At 36.0% G+C, this 26,906-nt stretch overlaps 1 long non-coding RNA gene across 4 annotated transcripts; it reads right to left on the reverse strand.

The window, feature by feature from the left end:
- Nucleotides 1-464: 464 nt before the first annotated feature.
- On the reverse strand, nt 465-25,393 carry LOC145246177 (uncharacterized). Of its 4 annotated transcripts, none has more exons than XR_013863105.1 (3): nt 25,233-25,393; nt 2,456-2,586; nt 465-735 (listed from the first exon to the last, which is right to left on the reverse strand). It is a non-coding gene; the product is annotated as an uncharacterized LOC145246177 (long non-coding RNA). The 4 variants fall into 4 exon arrangements; XR_013863108.1 differs by having other exon boundaries at nt 2,456-2,539; nt 25,233-25,374; XR_013863106.1 differs by lacking the exon at nt 25,233-25,393 and adding an exon at nt 7,275-7,432.
- Between the last annotated feature and the right edge of the window lie 1,513 nt (nt 25,394-26,906).

Consider the following 26,906-nt stretch of genomic DNA (forward strand, 5'->3'; position numbering starts at 1 on the left):
CGTTTGACCAAGCGAAGTGTACACGAATCTGCGCACAAGCAAACAACCAATGATGTTGTCGTACATATCATCTTATTGAGAAGAGATCATTCATGGGAGACAAAATAATCAGTCCAAAGAGCCATTCGCAGTGTTCGATCTTTACCTAATTTTGTAGGTTCTGTTGAAAATGTCGGATTGCGGTTTGAATATATGTATCATTTGTGAGAAGAAAAAATGAATCGCTCTACTCACAATTCTTTGTGAGTTCTGTTTAGACATGAGTCATGATATGATTTTGGAAATGTTTAAGAGCAATGCTAAAGCTTATGATCCTCAAGTGAAAGTCGATGAGACTCTAATTTCTCAGCGTAAAATATATCACAGAAGAGTGTAGAGCTATGTGTTGGGCGGGGTTTATCTGAAAGGTATCATAAAATATTAGTCACACCTGACAGATAGTTAGCAATGAAAATAAACACACATTTAAAAATAATAGTTGTTTATTTAATAAAACAAAATGGCATAAGAATCCCAGATGGAATGAAACTGGAACTTTTATTTGGTAAAAGAATTAACAAAATTTCGTAGCTATTTCCTTGTCTATATTCCGTACCGGTAGTATTTTTCTGGTATAGTTGTACAGAAGCAATGCTCTTTTGGATAATTGCACTCATTGCTATCTCCATTTCTGCAAATTTTGTCACCGCAGCAAATGGTCAGATCTGGGGCGCACGAATCATAGAATGCCCTGCACTGATAATTGAAAAATAATATTGTAATATCATATGCAAACTACAAAAATCATAAAGATTGTAATTTCATATTCAAACTATAGCATAAACATGGATATCACTTAAAAAAACTTTAGAAAGCATAACGGATAATGTGGTATCACTTACAAACTATACAAATATAATTGTAGACATTGTAATATCACATGTAAACTACAAATAAATATTTATGTTTATATAAATATCACATGTAAACTATGAACAAATAAAATGTCTATATAAATATCACATGTAAACTATAAACATATAATGATGTCTATATAAATCTCACTTGTAAACTATAAACAAATAATAATGTCTATGTAAATATCACATGCAAATATGAAAATCATGGAAATTGTAGTGTCATATGCAAACTAAAAAAATAATAACAGATATTGTAGCATCACTTGCAAACTATAAACTAATTAGGACTACTGAGATTTTTTAAATAATTTTTATTTCTGAGAATACTGCAACAATCACTATTAATAAATTTTACTATAATTATTATTTTTGGGGGTCGAAAATCCCGCGTTTATTAGTGTCATACCTTCAGAATCTATCTATCTATCTATCTATCTATCTATCTATCTATTTCTCTCTCTCTCTCTCTCTCTATATATATATATATATATATATATATATACATATATATATATATATATATACACACATATATATATATATATATATATATATATATGTTTTAAGAAAAATAGAAAAACCGAATGAAATTATTAAAAAATCAACGTTTCGTCCTTATTTCAGAGGACATCTTCAGGATAATTGAAATAAAAATGTAAGAAAAGAAAAAGTCATAGATTTTCTTACATTTTTATTTCAATTATCCTGAAGATGTCCTCTGAAATAAGGACAAAACGTTGATTTTTTTAATAATTTCATTCGGTTTTTCTATTTTTCTTAAAACATAACGTCAACCACCGCTGGTATTTTTTCACTCCTTATACACACACACACACACACACACACACACACACACACACACACACACACACACACACACACACACACATATATATATATATATATACACGCACACACAGACACAGACACAGATACAAACAAACACACACATACACAAACACACACACACATATATATAAATATATAAATATATATATATCTATAAGCAAACAAACTAATTGCATATATAGCATATATCATGTGAGATGAGCAAACAAACTGAGTTTTTTAAATTTAATAATTGTATCAATGGATGATTGAATATTGAAACATTTTTTAATACAGCATTTATATATATATATATATATATATATATATATATATATAATCCACATACAATACTATTTAGTTGTATCACAGCTCATCAGTGCGGCTAGACTTGCACTAATCCCAAACCAGGAATGGCACCTACAACCATCTAATTGATATTCGGCAGTTCTAACCCGTGTCCATGGGATTGGTGCCTGTAAACGAACTCATCAAAGGTTCATTTAAATAAACACTCGTTCACCACTTTACAGTGCTTGAACTGCTTGTTTATTTACCAGCAAACAGCGAGCCTAATTAAGCAACAGGTGATACACATGTATATATATATATATATATATATATATATATATATATATATATATATATATAATTTTTTAACATGCAAACAGTATATGTAATGCTAAGATATATAATTGATACTCCGACCATATTATTATGATTATTACCGCTCTTTTGGTCCTGTCTCTCTGGCTTATTTCGTTGCGTTTTATTCGTATCTTGGAGATCATTGACGAAGCGAACACGTTCTCCTGCAAAATGAAAGCAGCAAATAGCAGCCACGCGGAACGAGTCAAAGCTGAAAAAATTAAAAATAAATAAATAAATAAAGGCAAAATTATGAAGCCACCATTTTAACCGAGTTAACTCAACTATAATTAGATCCTCTAATAGTCAATCAAATAAACTTTCTGGGATGGGGTATATAGCTATTTAGCGAATAGAAACAAAAAGTTTACAAAGGGAATAAGTAATATCTTAATAATGGTGAACAAATAAAATAAATTAATCTCTGTGAATGAATGTTAAATCTATAAATGGGATTTGTAACACATTCGTTGGCTCTTAGTCTTATGTTATCAATTAACAACTTCTAATGATAAAGAAACAATTTGTGCTTGTTTCAGTTTTTTATTGCCACGAAAAAATTAAAAGAATTTGTTTTGGATCGAAAATTAGGCTCAAAATTTTCCAATTTCGATACCGAATCCGATACTATTAAAAGTTCCAATTTTTCTGATCCCGACTCCAATTAATGAGCCCAGAACTAATATATATATATATATATATATACAGGCCGTCCAAAAAATAACTAAAGGGCGTTGAACTTAAATAGATTTTTGATGACATATTTCTGTAATTTTAACACAATCTGACTAGGTCACTGGAAAATCATAAAGAAAATGCAAAATTCTAACACCTTTTATTTATAAAAAAATAATCGTTTAAATGTTGCCCATTTTCAGCTTCGCATATTTGTGCACTTTTCAAAAAATTATTCATCGCAGATTGCAAAATTTCTGAATTGTGATTTAACTCTCTTATTTTATTCCTGATGTTTTCCTTCAATTCTTGCGGGGTTTGAAGGTTTGTTAACATAGACGCTTTTTAAAAAGATATCCCACAAGAAAAAGTTGGGGCTAGTTAAGCCGTGGCCATTTGACATCGCGATAATGCGGGAGATAATGACGCCAAAGCATTGCCTGAATTGTGCAATGCCATACTTATCCATAATTGATTTCCAAAATATTTTCTGTAAAATATCTGAAATAGAGAAAAAATAAAAATTAATGGTAAAATGATAAAGATTTTTAACACTTTAATTACTTTTTTGGACACCCTGTACATATTTGTGTTGGGATGATTAATTGGAATCGGAACTTTAAGGAGTATTGAAATCAGTATCGGAAAAATGTGTGCCTTTTTTCAGGTGCCGAAAAACGATTTTTTTAATTGCCTTCTAATTTCATTTTGTTTAAACCAAATACTCTGCCCCTTTAGTAATGACATTTTTACGTTTGAGAAATATATGCAGATTTAACGTGTTTTTACGGTAATCAAAAATAAATAACAATTTTAGTGTAAAATATTTGGGGATTTATAAGGAATCGGAATTGCTAATTGTATTGGAATCGGGAACAATATCGGAATCGTTTTTTGCACAGTACCCAAAATGACCAACCTGTAACAATGTGGGGACAAAATTCCTTTTCTCCAAACGAACACACCAAGTTTATCATGTACAAATTATTCTTTTGGTGGTTACATCGAATGGAAATCACATCCGACGAGTTGGTGAGAAAGGGGATTTTTATGTAAACATAAATCATAAAATTGCTATCCCATTAAGGAAACGGCTGTAATTAAGAGATCAAGGATGAAATAATTAAGAGTTATAAAAAAAAATGTAAGTCTATGAATTTAACAAAGTTTTGTATTATACATATGTATATATATATATATATATATATATATATATATATATATATATATATATATATCCGTAATATAGGTGATTTTATTGCTAAGGCAATTCGGCTTATTAACGAAGCATAACACACATATTTTCTGAGTGTAGCCTTCTGATACTGAGGTAGAAATCTGCACCGATAGTAGGGAAAAGTAGACGACAAGGCGACATCTACAAGTCCACCAGGGGAAGAGGGCAATAAGCTCCCTTGGTACACTATCTCCAACGCTAACTGCCGACGTGATGAAGCCATTTTTGTCAAATTATAAAACGACAACGATGATGATGATGAAAGAGCCATACTCTACATCGAAATGAAAAGTATGCTGATGACACGCCCATCTACGGCAACATATAAAAGGCTGTAAATGACAAAGTTCTCTCTGATTCTCTTTCCTCTGATCTCGAGCGCGTGGTTCAGTGGGGGAAGACGTGGCTGGTTACCTTTAATGCATCTAAAACCAAGCTCCTATCTTAACATCATCAACGCTCTGATCCCCATCTGGCATCAATTGAAATGGATGGCTCTCGTCTAGGAGAAGCCCCATGTTTTGATAAGCTTCTGGGTTTGACCTTTACTCCTGATCTGAAATGTAACACGTATATCAAGTCTGTTGCCAAGGTCGCTGGAAAGATGGTGGGATCCTTCTACCGCTCCAGAAGATATCTCACTACTGATGCAATTCTCTATCTATATAAAACTCAGGTACGCCCAATGATGGAATACTGCTGCCATATCTGGGCAGGAGCTGCTAAAAACAGTCTATCCTGCCTTGACAGAGTACAAAATAGACTTCGTGGCTTAGTGGTGGGTGCCCTTTTCTCTTCCCTGCAAACTCTCTCCCACAAGAGACGTTGCGAGCCTATCCTTGTTTTATCCTTATTCCTATGGCAGGTGCTCGTCTGAGCTCCAATCTCTAGTCCCCCCTCGCCAATCTTTTACGAAAAACACCCGTCTAGCTGAAACCAGTCAAAGATTTTTCCCACTCTTTATCTGTGCCTAAATCAAAACGTAGATTCCATGAACAAAGCTTCTTTCTTAGAACTGCACGCATGTTGAACTCTGTTCCGTCTGTTTGCTTCCCACCTGACTAAAACCTGGATGTCTTCAAGTCCAACGTAAACAAATTCCTGATGAACCGCCTCCTTAAGTAGACACTTTTATTTAATCCCCACACTAACGTATTGTTCATGCAATAACCCTTATCCCTGAGTGGCTTTCGGGCCTTGATAAATGGTGATCACCTTGTAAAAAAACCTTGATACTGATTCATAGTTTATGAAAATAAGATTCATAAAAAGAAATTTTCGCCAGCGATTTTATCTGTATTAATACCGTAGTACATTTAACGTGCATACATATGTACGTACGTGTATCTCGGTTTCCAGATTATAGATTATTCGATCAGGAGATCCTATTTATTACAAAGAAGTATAGAAGGTGATGAGACGCAAAGTAAAAAAAATATATTAAAAATACTGTCGCTTTTCGGCCGTACCTCAAACTAAAATATAATACCTTCTTGGTCTTCTTGCTAGGATCTAAGTGTATTATCTGTTTTGTCTAAAGATGAGTAATGATGTCGTTGTGTTTCCATTCACAGCATGCGTCCTTACAATGGAAATATGTCACAGACTCATATAAAAATATTTTTATCTGTTTGTCAACTGTTTCACGAATCCGCATGCATGAATCGTTCTCATGACAGAGTGCTCATGTTAAGAATAAGTAAGTTTAAAAACAATTTAAGGATCATTTCAAGCTGGCCTAATGGTTATCATACTTGACTCACTGTCTTTAGGTTTTTAGTTTTGGTTTCGATCTCAGATCGAGTATTTTTTACACACAAGAAGTGAACATTTTAGAAAGAATATGCTACACGCATGCACATCTCTACAATTCCAGAGATTAGACGACAACAGGACAACTGCTATTCCAAATAAGCACAAAGAGACAACCACAATTCCACAAATTGGTCGACAAAGGACAACCTCAATTCTATTGGTCGACAAGTGGACAACTACAATTCCAGAGATTGGATAACAAGAGGAAAAATACAATTTCAGAGATTGGCCGACAGGAGATAAAACTACAATTCCAAATTAGCCGACAAGGGGACGACTACAATTCCAGAGATTTATCGACAAAATTACAACTACAATTCCATTGAGTGGCAAGAAAACAACTATAATTCCAGAGATTGATCACCAAGTTGGCAACTACCTATCCAGGAATTGGTCGGCAAGAGGACTACTACAACTCGTGAGATTGGTCGACAAGAGGACAACTACAATTCTCGAGATTGGTCAGAAAGTGGTTAATCGCAATTCCAATGATTGGTCGACAAGAGAAAAACTACAATTCCACATTAGCCGACAGAGACACCTACAATTCCATAGGTCGACAAGAGGACAACTACAACTCCAGAGATTGGTCGACAAGGGGACAACTACAATCCAAGATTGACCGACGAAGCACAACTAACATTCCAGAGATTGGTTTACACGAAAATAACTACAAATCTAGATATTGGTCGACAACTAAAATTCCAGAGATTAATTGAAAAGGAGCAACTATAATTCTAGAGATTGATCGACAAGCAGACAAATATAACTTTTAAGATTGGCTGACAAGATGACAACTACTATTTCTGAGATTGGTTGACAAGAAGACAAGTACAATTCTAGAGAAGGAAGAGGATTTCTAAGGTTCCTTGGTACACTATTATAAACGTTGATTGCTGAAAAGACTCGCCTAGTCAAAAACATGCCAACATATTAGATGATAACGAGGATGATGATGATGATGATGATTTTGATGATAACAGTCAAACTTAACATCAGCAAGAAAAGGTTGATCTTTCCACCACTACACTGACACTGCTTAATAGTAGAAGAAAATAACATTCTCTAAAAAGTATTTTTCAACAGAATTGTATTATGAGTATTCGATTATGTTTTTCAAATATACGCCACTATTGTAAAATTGAACAAGAGTTATTTAACATTGTACTTACTTCGGAATTTAATCATATTGATTGAAATGGTTGATCTGATCAGAATTCTTGGCTTGTGTCCATACAATCAATTCGACGACGACAGTTTTATAAGTTAAAATAAAAACTTTTATATTATCAATTTTCCTGAGGAATATCGTTTAAAAGATAAAGTAGAAAAAAAGGAATGACGTGTTTTTCATTATTTCAGTTATATTATGCCCCGCCTACCTTTATTATATCGACCAATCAAAATATGCGCATTCTCTTTCTGTATCTGGCTCGACGATTAAACTGTTTTTCACACACGTCTTTTTCAATCCATTTCTTGTTTGTTTAACAACCCTTTTATCTTTAAATCTCGTTAATGACAATTTGTAATACCGTTACAAAAACCACAAATAAAAAGTGTGATGTCGTGTGATGCAAATCTTTCAAGGAACTCTTCTTTAGATTTTTTACATTACAAAGATTGAACACTCATTCTTTGTGTAGAATGAGATTAATACGAGAAAATTAAAATAAAATTTTTCATAAAGAAACAAAGTTGTCACAGTTGGTTTAATACCTATTATAATTCCTCTGCAGTTATCGTCGCATTTTTAATGGTCGCATTGTTATATTGTGTAGCGGGGGCTCACATTCGGGACACGTTAACGGGGATGCATATAATACACGAATGGCGATCCTTAGGGAACATTTATAACAGTTCGTATTGCACATATAGGAAAGAGGAGATACTGCACTTCTGATGATGGTGGGGAGGACACATAACTTGGAAGGGTTTACAATGTTCATTATAAATGATGATAAAACACATTGACCTTTTTGGTTTTAAAGACAACACTTACAAAATATAGATGATTTCTTTATTCATCTGATCGGCCGGTCGATGACGTCAGGAATTCAAACTTTATTTACATGGTCTATTTAAAAAAAATTTACATGGGAGTCACCACTTATCAAGGCCCGGAAGCCACTCGGGGATAAGGGTTATTACGTATACAGTAGTCAATGGTGTAGAGAATAGGAACGACCATTAAGACGGGACACACAAAAGAGTGACACCGTCGTCTGATGAGTAGTATAAATAGAGCACGCACGCACCGGTAGAAAAACTACGACTACGACGATAGTCGACTCGGAAACTTTACATGGCGCTACGAACAGGATTTATTTTTCAACATAATTTCTTTTGCACGATTTTTGGAGTATAATGGCGTCAGGACAACACGAGGACGGCCAATACATGCAGTTGATTCAACAACTAATAAATCTGCAAAGAGAAAACAATGAGCTTCGCGGAGGGAGTGCCTCGAGTCGGTCTAACACCAAGAAACCAGACCGGCCACGTATCGAATATGGATTCACCGACGCGGACTGGGCGCTTTTCATCGACTCGTGGGCCCGATACAAACAAATGTGCGGCCTTACCGACCCCGTGGAAATCCGCAATGAACTAAGGACAGCCTGCTCAAATGAGGTAAATAGACTTTTATTTGACTTAGTTGGGCCTGGAACCCTCAATTCTGTCACAGAGGAACAACTCTTAAGGCATATACAGTTCATTGCGGTGAAAGGTCTACACCCGGAGGTGCATAGACATAAATTTCATAACATCAGACAACAGACGGGGGAGGGACCCACACAGTTCTTGGCAAAGCTTCGGTCCCAGGCACGGTTTTGCAATTTCACGGTTCTGTGCCCCAACGAGAACTGCCGGCAAGCCGTAAACTATTCGGAGGACATGGTAGCTGGCCAACTCGTAGCTGGTCTGGCAAATGCGGAGTACCAGTGTAAATTGCTGGCCGAAGCAAATATTCTAACCACTGTGGAGCAGAAGCTTCACAGGCTGGTTAGTTTAGAAACTACAGAGACGTCTGCTCCTCAGTTGCAACGAGGCTCAGAGGGACACTCAACTTTTGTCCTACTAACAACCAAAAAAAACCAGCTCGGAAGGAGCAGCCGCTCAAAAACCCTCAGAATAGTCCTTGTGAAGGGTGTGGGAGGACCTCACACGCCAGTGGGTTAAAAGGGCGGAAGAACTGCCCGGCGAGGGGGCTGAAATGTTTTAATTGTGGCGTCACAGGCCCCATACAAAGAGTGTGCCGGAAACAGGAGAGGTCGACGGCGGAGTCAACAAACGATGCCACACGTCAATCGAGTATTTTCGGCAGCAGAATGGAGGGGGCACCGTCATGTTACAATCAAAAAGGTAGAATAGCAGCAGTGCCACACCTTGCATGGAGCAGTGGTGGGTTCAGGAGAAGTCCCCCTGAGCCACCACCCTCATTAATGGTCGATGTGTCCCTGATACCAGAGTCCCAGGCTAAATTCGAGTGCGCGTTGGATAAGGGAGTAAGCCGTCGAAAACACCGCATCCAGGCCATTGCAGATACCGGTGCCCAGACGTGTTCGAGTGGCCCAGAAATATTGAAAATATTAGGGTGCACCAGCAGGATCTTGATACCTACCACCCATAGGATACGAGGAATCACAGACGAACCCCTAGATATCAAGGGGGTGGTCCTGACTCAGATTAAGCTCGGCCAGAAGGAAACGCGACAAGTGGTCTACGTTTCAGAAAACACGTCAGGATTCTACTTGTCAGAATCGGCCCTCAAAGACCTAGGAGTAATCAATCGCGACTTCCCGCATCGAGTATCAAAGGCCGATTTATCGGCTTCAAAAAGTGGGACAGCACCGTGTGGATGTCCGAAAAGAGAATCCGTCCCGGATAAGCCATCGAGGATCCCGTTTACCCCCACTGAAGATAATAGGGAACGGTTAGAGAAGTGGTTACGTGAACACTTTAAGTCCAGCGCATTCAACACCTGCCCCCATCAACCGTTACAAGTCATGGTAGGGAGGCCGCTGGATATAACTTTTACCCCGGGGGCGAAACCATCGGCCATACACACACCCATTCCAGTCCCTCATCACTGGAAGAAAAGGGTAAAGGATGATTTGGATCGAGATGTTGCGTTGGGTATTATCGAACCGGTACCAGCAGGCACACCTACGATCTGGTGTTCGAGGATGGTAGTCGCTCCAAAGAAAGACGGGTCACCAAGAAGGACGGTAGACCTACAAAAATTGAATGCAGCAACGATGAGAGAGACTCATCACACACCGTCCCCTTTTAATCAGGTGTCCGTGGTGCCTGCCCAAACCAAAAAGACTGTCTTGGACGCATGGAATGGGTACCATAGTCTGCCACTCTCCCCAAAAGCCCGGGACGCAACCACGTTCATAACGGAATGGGGCCGTTATCGGTATCTCAGGGCTCCCCAGGGTTTTCACGCATCCGGGGACGGGTACACGCGCCGGTTCGATGACATCACAGTTGACATGCCTCGAAAGGCCCGGTGCATAGACGACACACTCGTCCTATGGGACAGGTCCTTAGAATTGGCTTTCTGGCATACTGTGGACTATATTACCCATTGTAGTAAAAGTGGGATAGTCTTTAACCCTGACAAATTTCAATTTGCTGACGATGAAGTTGAATTTGCCGGCTTTGTGATAACCTCGGACGGCGTGAAGCCAACTAAAAAAATGACGGAGGCTATTCTCAATTTCCCGACCCCAACGAGCATTACTGGTATCAGGTCCTGGTTTGGTTTAGTTAACCAGGTGTCGTATACATTTGCACAGGCCGATATAATGGCCCCTTTTCGAGAGTTGCTGCGGACAAAGAACCGTAAATTTTACTGGGACGACACATTGAATAGACTTTTCGAAGAGTCAAGGAGGAATATCGTTCAGAAAATCGAAGAAGGGGTGAAAACCTTCGATATGAACAGAGCGACCTGCCTTTCAACCGACTTCAGTAAGGTTGGCATTGGGTATTTTCTGTTCCAGAAGCATTGCCAATGCCCAACGGAATTAGGTCCCAACTGTGGTAAGGACCACTGGAAGATGATTTTGGCCGGGTCTCGCTTCACGAAAGATGCAGAATCTCGTTATTCCCCTATAGAGGGGGAGGCTCTAGCGCTGATTTATGGCTTGGAGTCTTGTAGGATGTTCATCCTGGGATCCCCAGACCTATTGGTCACCGTGGACCACCAGCCCCTAGTGAAAATTTTCTCGGATCAGATCCTGGAGAATATAAAAAATCCCCGCCTGTTCTCATTCAAGGAGCGGTCGTTGATGTACAGGTTCCAGATTAAGCATGTTCCCGGGAAACTCAACGCAGCACCGGACTGCACATCCCGATACCCGGCGCCGTCAAGACACAGCAGACTAAAGGGCACTGACACTTCCCAGCAAATCGAGGGGAGTATACAAGCATCCATCATAGCTGCATACGCACATGACTCCAAGTTCCGAGCGATCACCTGGGATAGGATAGTCGCAGCTGCAGCCACCGATGAGGAGTGCCGAACGTTGGCCTCATACATTCAAGACGGGTTCCCAAGGTCACGCCACGAACTACCACCAGAAATCCGGCAATTCTGACCGATGGCAGACCAACTATATTGTCTGGAAGGGGTACCCATAAAAGGGGACAAAATTTTGATACCAAAACGGCTTAGAGCCGAGGTGTTAGAGGCATTACACTCCGCCCATCAAGGGGCGAATGGTATGTTGGCTAACGCCAGACAACGGTTATTTTGGCCTGGTTTAGACGCCAGCATCCGACAAACAAGGGCGCAATGTCGGAGTTGCAATTCGATCGCCCCATCCCAGCCTAGGGAACCATTAATGCCACCCATAAACCCGGAATTCCCATTTCAAAAGACAGTCACTGACTTGCTAGATATGCACGGGAAAAGTTACATGGTATACGCGGACCGATATACCGGTTGGATTGAGGTCACACCACTACCATCAGGAAGGGCTGCAGCGGTGTGTAACGCCCTGAGGGTTTGGTTTTGCACGTATGGTGCGCCGGAGGAAATATCATCCGATGGAGGGCCACCATTCGATTCACTAGAATACAAATCGTTCCTAGAAGACTGGGGCGTAAAAAGGCGCATATCATCTGCACATTACCCCCAGAGTAATGGCCGAGCTGAACTGGCCGTAAAAACGGCCAAAAGAATGCTGATGGACTGCGTTGATGGCTACGGACACCTACATCATGATCGGGCAGCACGGGCGATGATGACTCATAGGAATACGCCCAGTCAGGACCTTGGATTGTCGCCGGCGGAAATGCTATATGGTCGAACAGTAAGGGGCCATCTCCCCGCACTTCGCAAAAAATACTGCATCCACAAGCGTTGGACGGAGATCAGAGATTTGAGAGAGAGGGCGATGGCGAAAAGGCACGTACTTAACAAAGAACAGTACGACATACACAGCCGCCCCCTCCAACAGCTCCGAGTCGGCGAGTCTGTGCAGGTGCAGAATCAGGAGGGACCAAATCCACGACGATGGGCGAAAACTGGGAGAGTCGTCGAGACAATGGGTAACAGGCAGTACAGGATACGGTTGGATGGTAGCGGCAGGATCACATTACGCAATCGCCGTTTCCTCAGGAAAATCAAACCGGTCATGGATACGCCGGAGTATCCACCCACTCAACAACCCCATCAACCACCTCCCCAAACACCAAGAAGGGAGGACAGCAAACCACCGTGCAACATGCATGAGATGATGGAGGTGGAAGAAGCTGATTGTGACACATCAGAAACAGATATGGAGGTGGACCAAGATCCGATCAACCACAAGCCAATGCAGACGAGTCCGGTCGCACGACGCAGCATGAGGGTAACACGAGCACCAAGGCCACTTTCCCCTCAAATGCAAGGACCAACTCACTACTACACGGAATTCTCCAGTCACATGACCACAAAACGACGGTAGTGTGGTCACATGGTGGGGGGAGGGCATGTAGAGAATAGGAACGACCATTAAGACGGGACACACAAAAGAGTGACACCGTCGTCTGATGAGTAGCATAAATAGAGCACGCACGCACGCACGCACCGGTAGAAAAACTACGACTACGACGATAGTCGACTTGGAAACTTTACAAATGGGATAATGTAGTAATCGTTTATAATGGAGATTTGATAAAGTGTCTTACTGAAGGGGGCGTTATCAGGTATTTGTTTATGTTGGACTTGAAGACATTTTCCTCTTTGCTCCCAGGGGGCTCTCCTCTCCAAGTGACTCTAACTCATCAACTAACAACTGACTCTCAACTGGCTGCCTAAATTTCGACCCCACAGAATCCTATATTGAGAAATCTCCTTTGTTTATGACGTCAGAAGTGTGTTTTCAAACGTGACTAATTTTCACACGGCTTTACATATGCTTGTCCAAACACACTTTTTGCAAACAAAAGAATCCTCAATTCTAATATCTAACCTATTTTTTAACAATATATTTTAATTTGCATTGTTCATTCTTTTAACTGACATATTTAATATTCCGATTTCTAAAAGAATGGACAATCGACTCAGACTGAATTTCTAACATTCTATTTTTCCATTAACTGTAACACTTGCCTACAGTGTTCGATTCTAACCGTATCCTAATATCATTTTCACTTATCTAGTATGTCTTCTTACTTACATGATAAGGGGACAGCCCTTCATGTAATAGCATCTTTTTAACTTACAATTCCTCGAAGTATATTTTCACATATTGTATTGGTATTTCGTTTTCTACAATTTAATCAACCCGAGAAAGTCTTGAAATAGTTACGAAATGTTGTCGAATATATAACTTAGGTTGTTCCGTTTTATCTCGCCATCTCGTATGAATATTATAATATTATGCTCTGTCTTGGTTTTGAGCGATATATATATATATATATATAACTTTTAAAGAACACCGAACAGAGTGCCATAATTAATTGCTGAGGGTTTAGTTTTTTTTTTTTTTAGTTTTAAAATAAATCATTAAAAAGAAATTTTCGACAAGACCAAAATACACTTCTAAAGTATATTTATCCTTAGTAAAAATTAGATAAAGAGGATAAATAAGGGGTGGGACAGAAACAACCTATCAAGGCGTCTTTCAGCCAACCCTTTTCAAGATTAGTTGTTTTCCATGAAACAGTGTTTCGGGGATATATATATATATACACACACACACATATATATATATATATATATATATATATATATATATATATATATATATATATATATATATTCCAAGGTTTTTGTGAGAAACTTCCACTTAGCTTATGGGTCCACATCTGTTTATCAGTCTCCAGGTGTATTTGTACGTAAGTCTATAAACGTGTGTGCGTATTCTGTGTGTATAGGTACGTATAGAAGCCAATGTGGCAGTGTGAGAGTGTACATGCATGTATGTTTACATATTCGAGTGCGTAGGTGGGGTGCGTGGGTGCCTAATTCAATGTTTTATGAAGACTTAGCTTTGAATAGACGCCACACAAGTTGCTGACCATTCCAAGTAAAAAAATATTGGAAGGGCCATATTCAGTTATATATTAACCTTATTGGCTATACCTGTGTCCCTCTTACTGCTAAATTTACGTGCCCTGTACGCATATTCCATTCATTTACACTGCAGAAGACAGAAGGATCAGTAAAAAATTATGTGTTTTGAAAGAAACATTTTCGCGTTTTTTTGAAAGACTTTTTGTATTTCTGCAAGTCAACACAGAGGAAATAAATACAGAAAAGATATAAACATTTACATATTTTTGTATTGCTGTTTTATTCATACACACATGTATATATATATATATATATATATATATATATATATATATATATATATATATATATATATATGTATATATACAAATAAATGACAGAAGTGTATATTCCAAATTACATTATATTGCTCATCTAAAACCTTATTCCTTTAAGTCCGTTGACACTTACAATTCTTGATACTAGCTGTTTCGTAGCGGAAAATCATTAATTTAATTATTATATCAATCAATGGATCTATTTTGCCTTTAACTCCTCAAAAGAAATAGCAACTAGCAATCCACCGAAAGTTCAAAGTGGCATAATGTAAGCAAAAAACAGGGTAAATTCAACTTCTCTTCCAATTTTCGAATTTTGTAATCATGCCCAAATGCATTTTATTTTCTTTTGGTGGATTGATAGTAGCTATTTCTTCTGATGAGTTAGGAGCAAAATAGATTCATTGATTGATATAATAATAAAATGAACGATTTTAGCGCTACGAAACAGTTAATGTCAAGAATTGCCAACGAAATTAAAGGAATAAATTGTAAGACATATGGACTTTTGGCATTTATTTGTTATATGCCCCGTAATTACATTGAGCTTCTTAAATTAAGATTTGCATATATAAAAAGTTCAATATAATGGAAGAAATAATATTTCCAAAGAAATATATATATATATATATATATATACATATATATATATATATATATATATATATATATATATATATATATATAAATTAAGGATTAAGGACTTTCACTTTTATTTGTGTTTCCTTTCCGAATAATAAATGTGTTTAACTCTTGCTAAAGTGTTTCTAAACATACTTTAATAAACCTATCTACTTATAATCTGTAAAACTTATTTGGCATTATTGCGCTTTTACATCTGGTTCAGATTATTTTATAGATATCAGAAACCTAATATCTATATCAGTTTTGAGTTGACTGTATTGCTTCATCATGTAAACCTGATTGTACTATCACATTTTAACTTTAAACTTCTTCCTGGTTTAACTTTTTAAAAATCTTATTTAGATATACTCAAAAAGGAACACATTCCACTCTCTTCTGGAAATGTCCCTATTCATACCCAACTAGAATACATCTATAAATTCATTTAAGCTGTAAATACTTTCCTAAAAACATAAAATGGAAAGCTTACCACTATGAGTTGAACATCAACAAGTCGAAAACATTTGTCTCAGCTGATGCCTCTTCACCAAAATAAAAAAGGACCCCTAGTCAACTCTCATAGAGAACAAAAAAGGTTGACGGATATTTTGCCAAATTCTACGGACCAAAATCCACTGCCCACCACTATCAGAATCCCCACCTTGACACGTATGAAAATTCCATGTTAAATTCAGTAAAGAAAATTAAATTTAAGAAACAAATTTCATCATAATCCAATCACCCGAAAAATTAATAACTTTGCCGATAAACTTACAAACATTAAACATATTTTCATCCCGGCTGACAAAACTAAAAATTGCTAGGAATTACTTCCCTACCTATAAAAAATCATCTATAAGAAACTCAATAAATCTTAAAAAATAGTCTTTCTCAGTACATTAGATTCAATTAATGCGGATGCCAAAAACTTACTTACCTTAATGAACATCCTCCACAACTTCATTGAAATACTTACTCCAGGACTCCCAAAATTCACCCTCAAGACCCATAAACCTAACTTTCATTATGGCCCTTTCATTAGATTAACCTACCCAGCTAGCTCGGGTGTGGGCGCCGTAAGCAAAAAAAAAAAAAAAAAATCCTAGATAGGATCATCTCCTCCATAAGAGAAAAAAATCAGCCCCCCCCCTTTTTGGCTAAACTCTGATTCCGTAATTAATTGTTTCCTTTCCCCTAAAAACAAACATTTACTCAACTTCATACATGCTTATATCGGCCCCTTCTCAACTCTTATTAAGACCAAAATATCTAAACACAATTCTTTCTTTAACAAAACACTAATAATATGCCAAGAACCTCTCTTACTACTTTAATTAAAAAATTAAATCTAATAAAAATAATTTTTAAATTAAATAAACTATCCTAAAAAAAAGTTAAGTCTTACACCCCAGACTCTAAGTCGTGGCATTCTGCACATCTGAAGCTATAACAATAATCACTTCTTCAAAGCAATAATATAATAAACTCTAAAAGCGAACTAGTCTTCTTTTGCAGACATAAGACTAAATTTAAATATGGCCAATTTTTTAATTACTTAACTTTAAATAATTCCCTTAAATCTCATTTCCATCAATTACAGATTTCTTTCTTTCACTTCTTCAGCACTTTATGTTACCCCATTAATTTTTATATTCCCTATCCTCTTCTCTTTCCCATTGATCGGCTGCCCCCCTCCACAGATGCTGCTAGAATGCTTATGCATGTGTACATGTATTTCTTTTATGTGCAGATGAAGATCTGGACATCTTTAATCTGACGTGTATATGCCCTCTAATGCTTGTATCCATGTGTGCATTTGAGTGTGGCTATAAATAGTTATATATACATTTGTAGAGGAGTTTGAGCATAATTATTTTTCTTTCTTCTTTTCTTTCTATGGTTGCACTATAACCGAGCCTGCAAGTGCCAGCCGCCCGCTTCTTCCTCTAATTACCTTTTATTCTTTCCTTAATCCCAACAATCCACTAAAACTCTCAATTAAACTCTCCAATGTTCCAGATAAATTCTTTTTCACAATTACCTATATCCCCCAATTTTTTAGAAAACTTTAAAAAATATATTTTTCTTTATCCTCGTTAACTCTGCCCATAATCTCACTAAACTGTATCCACTGGCCTATTCCCACTGGCCCCCACACTGTCCAAAGTACAATCATTTCCTACTTATTCTTCAAATCGCTTTGTTTTGGTTAAAATCACAAACTGGACTTCATCTGTGCCCATTCACACGGATATTTATTTTTTGGACCTTTTATACACTCCAACAAAATGCATTCGGACAATTATAAACATGGGTATTTTACTTCTACCGATTCCCTGGATTCACCAGATTTTGGACTCAACAATCATGGGAATGCCCTCTCATTTGAAACTATTTTTCCTTTTTACCCCACACCATCTGTTTCATTGTTCTATATTTAATTTTCAGGTGAGTATGACCATTTTCATACTAAGGTTCTTTAAATACTTTCCAGGCATGTTTTATGCATTTTGCTAACTCCTCACCTCTAACGAGAAGGAAAGTATTTCTTCAAAAATCCGCAGATTAAGAACTTTCACCTTTATTTGTGTTTCCTTTCCGAATAATAAATATGTGCTTATCTCTTGTCAAAGTGTTTGTCCACATATTTTATTAAACCTATGTACTTTTATATATTTATATATATATATATATATATATATATATATATATATATAGTTATTTTTTATGTAAATAGTCATATCTTGCTACGATATGCAGACCGTTTCAATCATATTAGATACAATCAGTTAAGAAAAATTAAGGTACAAAAACTGAAAAGGTTTAACACCTTTTCAAATTTTGAAGAGAGAGAATTCGCCATGAATGGCGATGGACGAAATTTAAGTTACGATAAGAACTCAAATTTCGTCGATCGCCACTCATGGCAAATTCTCTCTCTTCAAAATTTGAAAAGGTGTTATAGCTTTTCAGTTTTTGTACCTTAATTTTTCTTGCCTGTTTGCCATAGAGCAGGTGTTCTGAAGTATTTCATTGCCCGTGAGCAATAACAATAGTGTCTGGTTGTGCTGTGTACGAGACATGATTTTTTAAAACCTTTTTAAAAACTCAATTTTACCTGGGACAATTAAATTTGAAAGTATAAAATTTCGTTAGTTCCGAAACTACATTTGATTATTTAGTATATAAAAATAAATAATAAGCTTTCCCTGAAATCTACAATAGTATCAATTGGATTACATTTGGTAAGTGGATAGAGTAGGTCTCTCTAAAAGTTGCATGTGTTTTTTTTTGTTATAGTGTTGTACACCTGAAAACAAAAAAGTTTGTTGGCTGAAATAATTAATTAATAATACAAAATTACACTTGATAATCGTCTATGCTGAATCTAGTATTTCTCCAAACACTAAATGAAGAAGGTGTACGTACTTATAAAGTAGGACAGGGAGAGAAAGAATGAAATTTAGAAAACAAGTAAGAGAGGGAGAGAGAGAAAGAGAGAGGGCGAGAGGGTAGCAGAAAGGTTAAGAGATAAAAGTCTCAATGGAAAATTTTGTACTCGCTTTAAACTTTTCTATTGTATTTCTATGGCCCCAAGCAACGCCGAATAACTCAGGTTGATGATCATAAATGTTTATTATAAGCCCTGACCTAGATAGATAGATAGATAGATAGATAGATAAAGAGTGCGTGTGTGTGTGTGACAGAGAGAGAAAGAGAGAGAGAGAGGTAGAAAGATAAAAGTTTTAATAGAAAAATATAACACTCTCTTTTAACCTTTTTTGACATTATTTCCCTGATCCAGAGCAACGCCAGGTCACCCAGCTTGTTGCTCATAAATATTGATTACAATCCGTAACATGCGGATGTTTTTTAGCGATGAAAGATGTACTAATTCAGAGCACGATCATCATTGATTGATTGAAAAGTTGTGCAAATTCTTCATTTCACAATAAGCATTTCATTACAAAACGACGAGGGGTTGACGTAGTTAAGTCGATATATACGTGTTATAGCGACCATAACATGCTTTAATCGTATCAGTTCCATATGAATGTTTCTATTTACATCCTTTTCAACACAAGAAACGTTAGACACAAAGCCGTAGTGATTGGTTTAATTTATAAATAATTCTACTTCAATGGTCGAGGACTAAAAAGGCGAAGTGCAGCATCAAAATAGTTACTACAATTTGGTCATCGCCAAATTAAACTAAATTGGGAAACCAATGCCAACACAGAATAGAACCGGTTAAAAATGTGTCAATTTGATTAATAATAAGTATTTTTCATTTTAAAATACTATAAATCAACATATAAAAAGAATCGCGATATCAAATAGAATAAATATGCATTGATGAAAATTAATTTCATTCATTAATTTGATCATGCGTCAAAAATATGCGCGCTTGCACGTACACAAATGACCACCCCTGATAACATAAGCAATTATCTTGTTTAGTATCCAGAAAACTAATTGTTTGCAGCAAATTTAAACGCGATGTCTGTTTTCAGCATACCCCAAAACCCTTGAAAGCCGTAATTTTAAAGATGATTGTTACAGTAGAAAGGAAGTAAAAATTTACCAAATAAAGATTTCAGGCAACCCAAAAAGTAAAAAAAAATATATATATATCATAAGATGGCCAGAAATTTGGTGCTGTATTTATGGTAAATTTGTACAGAAAAGTGAACGCCACTTCTTGAAAATGTAATTTCTTCATATGAAACTATTTCTCTGTTCCATTTCTTAATGTTATATTCGTTTTCAGCACCTTCAAAAACCTACAAAGTCGTCATTTTTTTCTTTCGTTTATCGGGAACAAAACTTTTAATTACCTGAGCTTGTTTTTCATAACTGTGGAATGTGATATGTCCGGGCTGTTTTCCAGCCGACTATACCATAGTCATTTCTAATTTCACTATCAATAATTTGTTGTTGAGACGGTCTCTTAAGTAATCAAGTTCTGCTCGGATCCAATTAATCGTCTGAAATACTCATTATGTTAGGTTCACATCTACTTAAAAAAGCCATAAAGATAAAGAATGGCTTTTGGGCTTGATGAGCGGTAGATCGCTAGAAAAAAACTTAGTATCTTTCTTCAACAATATTTTTAAATGCTAGATAATGATGACAAAAAAAGCAACAGAAACCAAAACATATTTTCCATGTCAAAATGACGTCGTACAGTGGACCCCGTCCTCGATGTCCAAACGTTCATCAATGTGGAAGAGCTGTTAGTAAAGAAGTAGTGTTGAAGCTATATAGCTTCCATTGCATTCGAAAAATTCCAGTAAATCGTCTCTGTATACGCGATATGCAGACAAGGGCCTGTCTGGAGCCTTGCCGAAAATCCATTGTTTAAACACGTATTAAAATGGTAATGATGTAGAAGCAGTACGAGGATCTCTAACCCTTCAGTCACCTCTGCCTAAAACACGCATATAGCTGCTTTAGTTTAAAAAAAAAACTCTATTCAATTTCTCCTTATAGACATTCCGAATAAACCAACATACTATCTTTATTTGCATATAATCGTCTAATACATTAGAATCTCGATCTGGGAGCAAATACAATTTTACAAAAAAGTCAGATATCTATGAACCTTCTACAGTCATACACATCTGCTGATAACCGGGTCCAGGCTGTGCTGCCCTATACACCTGCCGGGCCAGACCCTGGATGTTCCAGAGCCTCTATTGCCATTGATGCCCATATCCGCATCAGTCCTAATTGTGTGTCCGTTTGCCGTTTTAGGCTACAGCCTTTTTGTTATCAAGATACACACTGATGGTAAAATGTGTATTCCATTACATATCAAGTAATGCCTGTGCTTGAAGCTTTTTATAGTGAGGAAAAACTTTGCACCGAGACAATTCCACTCTCTAACCAACTGCTACACTGAACCAAAAAGAAGGGCAAATCATTGGATGCAGCAGTCCCCGCAGGTTTTATATCAGAGTTTTCCTTCTCCTTGAGCGTGCCTTCACCACGGTTTATGGAGCTATCTCCACCCAACATGCCATTTGATCCATGACTGGGACTTAGGTTGATGGGTACTAGAGCATATTCCATACGCCGGTGGATCATATATGCCGCAGCTTACAGGGCCTAAGCTCCTCTGGAGGTTTCTGTTAGGGTTACCTCACCCTTAACATTTGGTAAAGACCCTTGGCCCACAAGGCAGTGGAGGTCCATTTATACGGCGCTGGACACTCGCTGTTCATCAGAATATATATATATATATATATATATATATATATATATATATATATATATATATATATATATATATCTACTAGCAGTTTACCCGGCTTTGCTCGGCCACTATGTACTGCTCCTAACTTGCCCTATGTGGTAATACTCTTTATGTAAAATTTCAAATGTTAGGCCAAGAATTGTCTGAGTAGTTAAGTTGAGACAGCAGAGGTAATTTTTTTTTAAATTTTGACCCCCAATTTTGACCCCCAATTTTGACTCTTAAACATTTATTGTTTTAATCGCAAATCGACGTAAAAGGTTTAACCCGTGTCCAAGTTACCTAGATCTAAAATTTCAAGTCTTCACACCCAGAATTTGTGAAGGAGTTTGGTAAAATCTCAAAGATCAACTCTTTCAACTTTGCCTTTTTGGCAGTTAAATTCTCGCTCCAAAACCGATTAAAATGTTTGTCGCATGTCTGAATACCCGTTATGTAAATTTTCAAATGTTTAGAACAAAAATTGGTTAAGTAATTTGCTAGAGACCGCAAAAGTCAAATTGTTTGAATTTTAACACCTTGGTAGCTCAAATTTCCGACGCAAACTGATTAAAAAGCTTGCTCTATCTCTGGATACCTTTTTATGTAAAATTTAATTTTTTTGGACCAGAAATTGGCTAAGTAATTTGGTAGAGACTGCTCAGATCAAACTTTTTTAAATTTTGACCCTAATTTGACACGTTAACAGTTATTGTTTCGGATTCTAATCAAATTAAAGAGTTGGATCTATGTTTAAGTATCCTACATTTAAAATTTCAAGTGGTACACATACATATTCATATGAAGATACATGTACGTGCGAGCATTATTGGGTTTATGTATATATCCTTATATGTCTTTATGTATATGTTTCTATGTGCGCGTGTATGGATTATGTACTCATGGGTCGTGTGTATATACATGGATATATATTTGTATATCTATATCTATGCGCACATATATGTGTATGCGTGCATCTGGGTGTTAGTGTCTGTATATATATGTATATCTATGTGTATGCATGGGTGAACGTATGTATATAGGTATAGCTATATCTGAGTTTGTATGCATATATGTGTTTGAATGTATACATATGCCTATATCCACAATACATTTGACACTGAAAATAAAGTTAAGCATAACCACTACCCAAAGCACCATGTTAGGAGCCAACCCCATATATATATGAACTTAACGGAACTACAAGAACCCCTGACTCATTATAACTTAACCACCACTCTCATAATCTTTAACTGCTAAACCTTTATACCCCCGTTTTTAATTTTATCTAGACACTATAATTTAATCCCTATCCAATAAGCAAAGCAAATCAATACAGACTCCTAAATATTAAACCAACAACATATATTCTGAACATATCTTACACTGCGTCTACGTAACCTCGCATTATTAACTACACCCGTTTATTTATTTATTTTTTATTTATTTATCTTAACTTTACTTTATTTACTTAGTATAAATATACACATATCTGCACGCACACACACACACATACACACACACACATATATATGTCTATTTATATATCTGTATATTTTTATTTTAATGAATATGTATATTTATATAATTGTATATACGTGTATATGGGTACATGAGTATGCATGTATGTACATCTACTTCTTACTGGAGATCTATATCTCCACGTATATGTATATATGTAGGTACATATATATATATATATATATATATATATATATATATATATATATATATATATATATATATACAGGGTGACCTCCAAAAAACAGATGACATTCAATTGTTTTTCTGGGCATTTTACAGTCAAGGGAGAAAAAAAGGCCAAATACGCTATGTGATGTTTTTTATATAATAAACTAGTTATGAACAAAGTTTCATTTCATTCGGACAAAACATTAAGAAACGGGGCCTAATTACAGTTGGAGCCCATTTTTTGTCACCCTGCGTATGTATCTGTGTATAGGAGTTGTGTGTATGTGTTTGTATGTCTGCATAAATGCATGTATGTCTGCATATGCAGTGTTTATATATATATATATATATATATATATATATATATGGGTATGTGCGTATGTGTCTGTATGTGGATGTGTAGAAATGTACATATATATGTGTCTGCATGTATGCGTATTTGCGCGTGCGTTGGCGTATATATAAACCCTTAACTACCTAAAAACAACTCATTGTCAACTGAAATGAACGAGTCGACTTTTACTTGTCAAACCCATATGACACTTGCACAAACCCTTTGTCTCTCTCTCTCTCTTTCTCCCCCCCCTCCCATATCTCTCTCATCTATTTCATATACCTGGCTAAACAAACGAAAAGCAGTCCAAACCTAAAAATTGAAATTCTTCCCTCTCCTCTCCTTACCTCCCTTTTTTACAATCCTCTCCCCCTCCCTATATCCATATATCTCCACTCACGCCTACCTGAATCTGCTACCTCCCCACATACACTACAATCTAATGTATTTTAATCTTTAAAACTTAAATATTGTCAATATCCGTCTCCCTTCCCGTTATTATCTCTTACCGCGTTTTTTTCTCGTATTTCCTCTAAAGCACTTCTTCTAAATACTAACAACTATTTCTGTAAGGTCCAACGAGGCTGTTGGATCGTAAACATGGTCCAACATCCGAAACATATGTAACCAAATAGATAAAACGGTAATAAAAAAATAAAACGCATATCTGCTCTGCAATAGCATTGAGCACTCTCTTCAGGTTTTTACTAATTATCAGTTTTACTATATATATATATATATATATATATATATATATATATATATATATATAGTATGGATTAAAAAATCACTTGGGGTCATCAGCTAGAATCGAAACCGAAACGTTAAGAGCTTTAGCCTCGTTCGCTACAACTTGCGCGAACCCGACAAATAAATACACAAGTTATAAAATTAAAACACGTTTAGCTATGCTTAGTTTACGTATGTGCAAACTAATATAAGTCTCGGCAAGTTGAAATGGACAGTTTGCGTTTCAACCTGCTAATTTTTGCACGCGTTATTCATCCGCTCAAACAAAGATCTTACTCGTTATAAACCACTCTTAGTGTATGATTAAATTCCTGTTAACTTCCGTGTTATATGATTAGTAGTTTAAGAGTTTAGCGGTTAAATACCTACACACGGACAGGCACTCTTACATACATATACTGATTTATTTATATAGATTAAAGACAAAAGGAAAAAAGAAAATATGTTTAAATTCCGACTGCGCCACTATTGTAAAATCGGGAATAAAAAAGAATTTCTGGCTAGAATTAACCCTGTTCTGTTTTTATTAACGAAGGAATAATCGAACAAAATTTCGACTGCGCTACTATTGAAAAATGGAGCAATAATTTACAACAAAAAAATCATGCTACTGCAAAATTAAACGAGAATTATTAAAAAAGCAACTCTTGTACTTACTTCGAAATATCTGCATTTTAATTGAAATTGGTCGAACCGATATAAATTCTTGACTTGTGTTTGTGCAATTCGACGCGTTTTTTTTTTTTTTGTTGTTTTTTTTCTGAAAGATTTCTTTCTTTTATATTCATAATGATGAGGTAAGATGTCATTGGAAGGAAAAAGGAGAGAAAAGCAAGTGTTTCTTGTTAAGCTCCAGCTCCACCCATTTGTAATGGGTCGGCCATTAATGACGGCCTTCTTAATTTGCCACACGTTTCATTTTTTTTCTTTTAAACAGATCTTTCTTTAATCCTTTTTATTTTTAAAAGTTCAAAACCGCTTATATTGATTACATTTAGAAGAAAAAACAAGAACAGGAAAAAGGCGACAGAAGTAAGACTCACAATTGGATCGTTACTGAAATTGAATCGATGTGAGGGGGTGTGATGCAATTTTTTGACCATTATTCCGCCAAGGTACATTAAAAAAAAAAAATTGATTCTTCGTCTTCTTTGGGTTTTGTGTTTCTACATTTTTGGACGCGTAGAGCGATAATGTTATCAAAAAACTATCCTCCGAGGCAATATTGCCTCTTTTTTGTGTAGAAGAGATAACATATTAGGTTGAAAAGGAAGTCATTGCGGAATTGTAATTTTGATTTCAAATGATGTATTTTCAAATAAGTTTTCCTTTTACTTTACATATCATTTTAAATAACGTTTTCTTATCTATCCAATCGTTTAAATTACGATGGTCAGATACTACTCCCAAACTGTTTTCAATACTATTCTCTCGAAATCAATTGTTTCCTTTTACTTTATATATCATTTTAAATAACATTTTCTTATCTATCCAATCGTTTAAATTACGATGGTCAGATACTACTCCCAAACTGTTTTCAATACTATTCTCTCGAAATCAATTGTTTCCTTTTACTTTATATATCATTTTAAATAACATTTTCTTATCTATCCAATCGTTTAAATTACGATGGTCAGATACTACCCCCAAACTGTTTTCAATACTATTCTCTCGAAATCAATTGTTTCCTTTTACTTTATATATCATTTTAAATAACGTTTTCTTATCTATCCAATCGTTTAAATTACGATGGTCAGATACTACTCCCAAACTGTTTTCAATACTATTCTCTCGAAATCAATTGTTTCCTTTTACTTTATATATCATTTTAAATAACATTTTCTTATCTATCCAATCGTTTAAATTACGATGGTCAGATACTACCCCCAAACTGTTTTCAATACTATTCTCTCGAAATCAATTGTTTCCTTTTACTTTATATATCATTTAAAATAACATTTTCTTATCTATCCAATCGTTTAAATTACGATGGTCAGATACTACTCCCAAACTGTTTTCAATACTATTCTCTCGAAATCAATTGTTTCCTTTTACTTTATATATCATTTTAAATAACATTTTCTTATCTATCCAATCGTTTAAATTACGATGGTCAGATACTACTCCCAAACTGTTTTCAATACTATTCTCTCGAAATCAATTGTTTTCTTAGCAAAACAATGTTTTGCACATATTATTAGCAATCCCAAATCCACTAAATGAAGCTATACCTAAATGGAGTCAGTAAGGCAACTGAGTATTACCCCGGATTGATAACATAATATAGGCTCTTATTTTGCTCTATTATAACTGTTATTAATGTAAAATCCG

Source organism: Euprymna scolopes, chromosome 23 (genome assembly GCF_053919585.1).
Source record: "Euprymna scolopes isolate OS-2025 chromosome 23, ASM5391958v1, whole genome shotgun sequence".
Classification (NCBI taxonomy): Eukaryota; Metazoa; Mollusca; class Cephalopoda; order Sepiida; family Sepiolidae; genus Euprymna; species Euprymna scolopes.